Source organism: Protopterus annectens, chromosome 12.part0 (assembly GCF_019279795.1).
Source record: "Protopterus annectens isolate FY-2018-M chromosome 12.part0, PAN1.0, whole genome shotgun sequence".
NCBI lineage: Eukaryota > Metazoa > Chordata > Ceratodontiformes > Protopteridae > Protopterus > Protopterus annectens.
Genome location: NC_056746.1, coordinates 553,291,740 through 553,301,002, shown reverse-complemented (window position 1 = coordinate 553,301,002; position 9,263 = coordinate 553,291,740).

Sequence of the window (9,263 nt, the reverse complement as noted above, 5' to 3'; positions counted from 1 at the left end):
TCTTAAAAGACTCCAAACAATTTCTGTTAGATTTATATGAATGTATCAATAATGACGTTAATCAGAATAATTACCTATTTGTCACTCTTGACATTCAATCTTTGTTTACTGTGATCCCGAACACCCTTGGCCTCGTCTATGTGACTGAATATCTACGAATGCACAGTGATTACAGTGATGTCAAGATAGATTTGGTTGTGCACTTCTTGGAACTAATATTAGAGAATAATGTTTTCATATTTGATGAAACCATCTATAAGCAGGTTGATGGCGTAGCAATGGGGACACCCTGCGCCAATAGCTATGCGAATATGTTCTTGGCCAACTGGGAAGAAACTGTCCTATTTCACAATGAAGTATTTATAGAAGGAGTAGTCTTTTATCGACGTTTTGTGGATGATGTTTTTATTCTATGGAAGGGGACACCAGAACGACTAAGACTATTATTGGGTGAAATGAATAGTTTGACCACCTACTTAAGATTCACTATGAATTTCTCACAAGATAGGATTGAGTTCCTGGACTTGATTTTAGAGAGACTACCCAATGGTCTGATTAACACAGGTGTTTTTAGGAAAGCGTGTTACAGCAATTCATTGTTATTAAGATCTAGCATGCATCCTTCCTTTGTGTTTAAAAACATAATCAAAGGTCAGGCTATTAGAGCCTCACGCCTGAACCCCACTGAAGAAGGGTTCTCCATGGAATTAGAAAATTTGAGAGGCCGATTGATCAACAGAGGCTATGATATTAAAGTAAATAATAACATGCAGAATATACCAGATTTAAGACTTTCTACAGCAATGCCATATTTTGGACCTATAGCTCAGAGTCGTCCATTGGAAGAGAAGTTATCCACTACTATACCTACTATGAAATTCACGACAACTTATACCTCTGATCACTCTGAAATCAGGGATATAATTAGTAAATTTTGGGGAGTCCTACAGATTGACAATGACCTCAAGGAAATAGTTGGTGAACAGCCGAAATTTCTATATAGAAATAAGAAGAACCTTAAAAGAATGCTATGCTATTCAAAACAAAGGAAAACTGAGATGACAACCAATTGTACTGTTCCGTGTGGACAATGCAACTTTTGTCATTACATTGATACTGAATCTGAATTTGTACACCCTGATACACAACGTACTTTCTACACTACAGTTGCCGCAGACTGCATGACAAGCAATGTGATCTATCTTGCAGTCTGTCAGGCTTGTAGGAATTTCTATGCAGGAAAGACCAATCGGAAATTCAGAGATAGGATAAGAGAGCATGTGTATCACATTAGGAAAGGGTCACCACATAATGCCCTAGCCAAACATGTTAGTGCTTATGATAATACGCACACTTTTTTGTTTAGGGCTCTTGAAGTTTTAGAACCTAGCATGAGGGGTGGTGACATTAGAAGTAATACTGAGAGTAGAGAGAGTGACTGGATTGTTCGACTAAGGGCAGATAATGGGTCAGGTTTGAATGAGAGAGCATCAATAAAACCTAGGCTCAGGAAATGGAGAAATATTAAGTGAATAGAATACTTGAGAGAATCACTCAGTAATGTATAAGTACACTCGTACAATCAGTAAGAACATATCAGTATATACACTCATACACGTTTTTTATATATACCTTCAAAAAATTTTTTAACACGCTAAGTTATATTTAACAGCATTTTTTATATAAGAATGTTTGACATTTTTAATATATTTTTTAAGAATATGTTACTTTTATGGTAATTAGTATGTTTGTATATACCCTGAATTTGTTCATATTTGTTCTGTGAGAGATTAGAGTCTTAGTGGAAGAAAGTATTAAGGCAATGACTACATAATGACTCTAACTGACCTATAAGATATGTTAACAAATCTCAGTAATGATATACTGCTAGGAAGTTTGTATCTATATCCATGAATTTATGATTTGTAGAGGAAATGCATGTCACTGAACTGCCTATATTCATTTATACAGATCAATATGTTTCTATTTGCTGTTAATATATATATATTTATGTATTTCTCTATATTTATACATTTATACAATCATATATTTTTCATATATTTATACATCCATACATTTTTATTCTTATTTATATATAGATATATATATACACTTTTTTAGACATATATATTTTTAAATGTAATACTCATACTTAAATACATGGACTTGTTTTAACTAAACCTCAGTTAAAGATTTCTTAGCTATACATCTATATAATCATACCTTAATAACTTTAATATTCATATCAGAAAAACTGAATTATGCATTTATATATAGACTATCATATCCATGCATTTGTCTTTTATGTCTAAACTAGTCTTAGACAGTGTATTGCTAGTCATTAGGATAATATGAGTACACTTGCTCTGTATAAAATGCTGTTTCCCTTTTAAGTCAGTAATTGTTTTATCTCAATTAATTGGTATCCTTATATAATGAAGGATCTTTTATGCATTCATTAAAGTGACCTGAGGAAGCTACATCTAGCAATAAATTGTAGAACCATACGCTTTATTTGGATTTTTATTTTGGAGTTTATCCAGACTACTTTGGACTACATTGCACTATCCAGCTTCACACATTATTAAGTTGTTGTCACACATAATTTATGATGTGAATATCCAAATTTCCCAAATATTTTGTGCATATATAGTTTTAACTTGTGAAGAAGAGGCTAAATATGATCCTTTTCTACTACCATCCTGCTCATTCTTTAATTACTCCCCTACCCTCTGATTCCTCCCCATTTTCACCTCTGTCCTATCAGCCCTTTAATCTTGTCAAAAACTTGATTCACACACCACATACATCACACACACACACACACACACACACACACACAACACACACACACACACACACACACACACACACACACACACACACACACACACACACACACACACACACACACACACACACACAAACACACACACAGACACATGGCCAAAACAGAAATCTCTATTTCTGTCCCCAGCATTTGTGTGGCACTTGGCACCGAGCAAAAATGCATGGTGCTAGCTCTTGTTCTATGGCAAAAACTCAAAAAATAATTATGCATGCCAAATGAGCTTGGCAGCATTGTACTTTAGTAAGCAGTTCTGAAAGAATACAAATGATGTCAGCGGTCTCTGAGAATTGTATATGCTTTATTGGCTTATTGTATACCTGACCTGAGGAGTACATTCCAATGCACTTGTTATACTGCTGTATGTAACTGAGGGTGGGATTCTGTCACATTTTCCTTCCTAGTGGCATGGTGTGTTTCACTCAACTTGTACAATTACAAAAATATTTGCACACTACTATCAATGACTGAAATAGTAATATCAGTCACATATCTGGGTAGTTGTTATGTTTACACAACAGTGAATTCTCAATGATGCACGCATAAAAACAAGATTTAATGGCACTAATGCATACAGCAGTGACCTACAAGTTAAAACTCAGGACTGCATTTGTGACACTCCACTTGCAACAGCTATGAATATCACCCAACACCATCCTGTTCAATGCCCCTAACATCACCTTTGTGAGTTCCATTGTATACAATTCTTTCACTTGTCACTTGTCAGACATGTGACAGTACAATTGTGACCTCACCTGTGATTGCACTGAATGATAAACAGGATGAATTGTTAGAGACACAAGGTGGTGACACAGATGGGAACATAGCTGTTTCACCAAATGTCCCTGGTGTTAATGTTGATTCCAGAAATATGACCAATATCATGTCTAATACTGTTGTGAGTAATGACTCAAATGATGTGATTCATATAATGCACCCAAGCATGGCTGTTGAGACTAATCTCTATCCAAAGGTACAGATTGTTAGGAACAAGCCAGCCACTGAAGATCATATAATAGATGCTTCTGTTAGACCTAAGGTTTAGAGTACATTAGTGAATTCATTACCTGAGGCAGCCTACCTATCAGGTGGAGAAAGGCCAATGAGTCGCAGAAGAGGAAATTATCAGAGGATCCACCACAGGATCAAACCCTAAAGAGGATGTGGAACAAAGACAGACGCTAGTGTATAACCTATCTGACAGAATATTAGACTGTGATGACCTTAAGCTATTGAGCAAAGGGCTGAACTTTATACCTAAAAGTAGAAGTGTGATTACTGAGACTATGGTAGACCTAAGTTATTTTAACGTTATGCTAAAGCTACTTTATAAAGACAATACTACCAGAGACCAAACCAATAGGGAATTTATTTTTAAAAATCTAAGTGAATATGTTCCCATTAATCATCCCTTAGTTGAGACTTTCCAACGCCTAACAGAAGAGGAATTATACAGGTATTATTATAATGAAAACAATAAGAATAAGGACAAGAAATGGTATAAGAAAGACAATCTCACACACAGTGAAAGGCTTAGTCTGAAGAAATTACAAGGTGACGACACAATAGTTGTCAGACCCGCTGACAAGGGTGGTGGTCATGAATACAACACAATATTATAGCTCTATGAAAGATATGTTAACTGATAATTTTTATGAAGAGATTGCCCAGAATATACCTATGGATATCATGAGATCTATTAAGAACACACTGTTGGACATTTATAAGAGTGGTCTAATAGAGAAGGATCTATATGAATACTTAATTATTAAAGAACCACTGATCCCTGTTATACATGGACTCCCAAAGATTCATAAGGATGCCCTGAACCCACCAATGAGACCCATAGTTTCAGGTCGTGATTGGGTCACAGAACACTTGTCAGTATACATAGAGAAAAACCTGAGACCTATCCTGAACACAAATAGATTTGTCTTAAAAGACTCCAAACAATTTCTGTTAGATTTATATGAATGTATCAATAATGACGTTAATCAGAATAATTACCTATTTGTCACTCTTGACATTCAATCTTTGTTTACTGTGATCTATGTGACTGAATATCTACGAATGCACAGTGATTACAGTGATGTCAAGATAGATTTGGTTGTGCATTTCTTGGAACTAATATTAGAGAATAATGTTTTCATATTTGATGAAACCATTTATAAGCAGGTTGATGGCGTAGCAATGGGGACACCCATATGTTCTGGCCAACTGGGAAGAAACTGTCCTATTTCACAATGAAGTATTTATAGAAGGAGTAGTCTTTTATCGACGTTTTGTGGATGATGTTTTTATTCTCTGGAAGGGGACACCAGAACGACTAAGACTATTATTGGGTGAAATGAATAGTTTGACCACCTACTTAAGATTCACTATGAATTTCTCACAAGATAGGATTGAGTTCCTGGACTTGATTTTAGAGAGACTACCCAATGGTCTGATTAACACAGGTGTTTTTAGGAAAGCGTGTTACAGCAATTCATTGTTATTAAGATCTAGCATGCATCCTTCCTTTGTGTTTAAAAACATAATCAAAGGTCAGGCTATTAGAGCCTCACGCCTGAACCCCACTGAAGAAGGGTTCTCCATGGAATTAGAAAATTTGAGAGGCCGATTGATCAACAGAGGCTATGATATTAACGAAGTAAATAATAACATGCAGAATATACCAGATTTAAGACTTTCTACAGCAATGCCATATTTTGGACCTATAGCTCAGAGTCGTCCATTGGAAGAGAAGTTATCCACTACTATACCTACTATGAAATTCACGACAACTTATACCTCTGATCACTCTGAAATCAGGGATATAATTAGTAAATTTTGGGGATTCCTACAGATTGACAATGACCTCAAGGAAATAGTTGGTGAACGGCCGAAATTTCTATATAGAAATAAGAAGAACCTTAAAAGAATGCTATGCTATTCAAAACAAAGGAAAACTGAGATGACAACCAATTGTACTGTTCCGTGTGGACAATGCAACTTTTGTCATTATATTGATACTGAATCTGAATTTGTACACCCTGATACACAACGTACTTTCTACACTACAGAGACTGCATGACAAGCAATGTGATCTATCTTGCAGTCTGTCAGGCTTGTAGGAATTTCTATGTAGGAAAGACCAATCAGAAATTCAGAGATAGGATAAGAGAGCATGTGTATCACATTAGGAAAGGGTCACCACATAATGCCCTAGCCAAACATGTTAGTGCTTATGATAATACGCACACTTTTTTGTTTAGGGCTCTTGAAGTTTTAGAACCTAGCATGAGGGGTGGTGACATTAGAAGTAATACTGAGAGTAGAGAGAGTGACTGGATTGTTCGACTAAGGGCAGATAATGGGTCAGGTTTGAATGAGAGAGCATCAATAAAACCTAGGCTCAGGAAATGGAGAAATATTAAGTGAATAGAATACTTGAGAGAATCACTCAGTAATGTATAAGTACACTCGTACAATCAGTAAGAACATATCAGTATATACACTCATACACGTTTTTTATATATACCTTTAAGAAATTTTTTAACACGCTAAGTTATATTTAACAGCACTTTTTATATAAGAATGTTTGACATTTTTAATATATTTTTTAAGAATATGTTACTTTTATGGTAATTAGTATGTTTGTATATACCCTGAATTTGTTCATATTTGTTCTGTGAGAGATTAGAGTCTTAGTGGAAGAAAGTATTAAGGCAATGACTACATAATGACTCTAACTGACCTATAAAATATGTTAACAAATCTCAGTAATGATATACTGCTAGGAAGTTTGTATCTATATCCATGAATTTATGATTTGTAGAGGAAATGCATGTCATTGAACTGCTTATATTCATTTATACAGATCAATATGTTTCTATTTGCTGTTAATATATATATTTATGTATTTCTCTATATTTATACAATCATACATTTTTTATATATTTATACATCCATATATTTTTTCTTATTTATATATAGATATATATATACACTTTTTTAGACATATATATTTTTAAATGTAATACTCATACTTAAATACATGGACTTGTTTTAACTAAACCTCAGTTAAAGATTTCTTAGCTATACATCTATATAATCATACCTTAATAACTTTAATATTCATATCAGAAAAACTGAATTATGCATTTATATATAGACTATCATATCCATGCATTTGTCTTTTATGTCTAAACTAGTCTTAGACAGTGTATTGCTAGTCATTAGGATAATATGAGTACACTTGCTCTGTATAAAATGCTGTTTCCCTTTTAAGTCAGTAATTGTTTTTATCTCGATTAATTGGCATCCTTATATAATGAAGGATCTTTTTTATGCATTCATTAAAGTGACCTGAGGAAGCTACATCTAGCGAAAGCGCTTGTCCGTTGCAATAAATTCGTTTGTGAACCATAATATTGTACGCTTTATTTGGATTTTTATTTTGGAGTTTATCCAGAGCGACACTACTTTGGACTACATTGCACTATCCAGCTTCACCCCTTCCGTAACTTGACTTCACACATTATTAAGTTGTTGTCACACATAATTTATGATGTGAATATCCAAATTTCCCAAATATTTTGTGCATATATAGTTTTAACTTGTGAAGAAGAGGCTAAATATGATCCTTTTCTACTACCATCCTGCTCATTCTTTAATTACTCCTACTGCGTCCTACCCTCTGATTCCTCCCCATTTTCACCTCTGTCCTATCAGCCCCATTTCACACCTTTAATCTTGTCAAAAACTTGATTCACACACCACATACACATGCACGCACAGCACACACACACACACACACACACACACACACGCACACACACACACACGCACACACACACACACACACACACACACACACACACACACACACACACACACACACACACACACACACACACACACACACACACACAGACACATGGCCATAAATGGCTTATAAACAGAAATCTCTATTTCTGTCCCCAGCATTTGTGAGGCACTTGGCACTGAGCAAAAATGCATGCTGCTAGCTCTTGTTCTATGGCAAAAACTCAAAAAATAATTATGCATGCACTAGTACGTTGCCATCAATCATGCAAAAGAGCTTGGCAGCATTGTACTTTAGTAAGCAGTTCTGAAAGAATACAAATGATGTCAGCGGTCTCTGAGAATTGTATATGCTTTATTGGCTTATTGTATACCTGACCTGAGGAGTACATTCCAATGCACTTGTTATACTGCTGTATGTAACTCAGGGTGGGATTCTGTCACATTTTCCTTCGTAGTGGCACGGTGTGTTTCACTCAACTTGTACAATTACAAAAATATTTGCACACTACTATCAATGACTGAAATAGTAATATCAGTCACATATCTGGGTAGTTGTTATGTTTACACAACAGTGAATTCTCAATGATGCACGCATAAAAACAAGATTTAATGGCACTAATGCATACAGCAGTGACCTACAAGTTAAAACTCAGGACTGCATTTGTGACACTCCATTTGCAACAGCTATGAATATCACCCAACACCATACTGTTCAATGCCCCTAACATCACCTTTGTGAGTTCCATTGTATACAATTCTTTCACTTGTCACTTGTCAGACATGTGACAGTACAATTTGTGACCTCACCTGTGATTGCACTGCTTTGGAGTATATTTCTAATTCCTTCAAAACTTCCATTCATGTAATCTGTGTCTACTATCACACACACACACACACACACACACACACACACACACACACACACACACACACACACACACACACACACATGCATATATATATATATATATATATATATATATATATATATCACATGTATCACTTCACAGATATGGACACTTTTGATTATGACAACAAATTATTCTTCCTACTATCGTTGTTGACTTTGCTTGGTATAGACCAGCACTGTTAACCAAAGTTAAGTAATGTTGACCAACACTGCATGTTCTATGGCAAAAACTGATCGAAACGCCCTTTTGCTACATTCATATGGTACTCCTTGTGCTAATATGCTTAGTCCCACTGCTTAATGGAAAGCAATACTGATAAGAAAATGAGGCAGCATTTATTACTATAACAGTCTGAAAGGTTTAATGTACTCATGATGTGATATTGTAGTTATCACTATGTTATTTTGTGAATGATGATCCACATATTACTGGTGACTGTTTCACAAAGCACATTGTTCATTTTTCCATACATGTCATGCTCCCTTCAATTGTTTGTTTACTGACATCTCTGCAATACTTTCTTCTCTGATGACAGCAGTTAGTGCACAGGTCTGTAGAATGCAGAATAATGTAGGCAGGTGTTTAAAACCATCGGTGCATACCCCGTATGAGTGTCTATAAAAGCAATCTGTAACAGGCAGGACTAGCTTACTCAATAGAAGTGACATGTATAATTCTGCTTAGGGGTAACATTT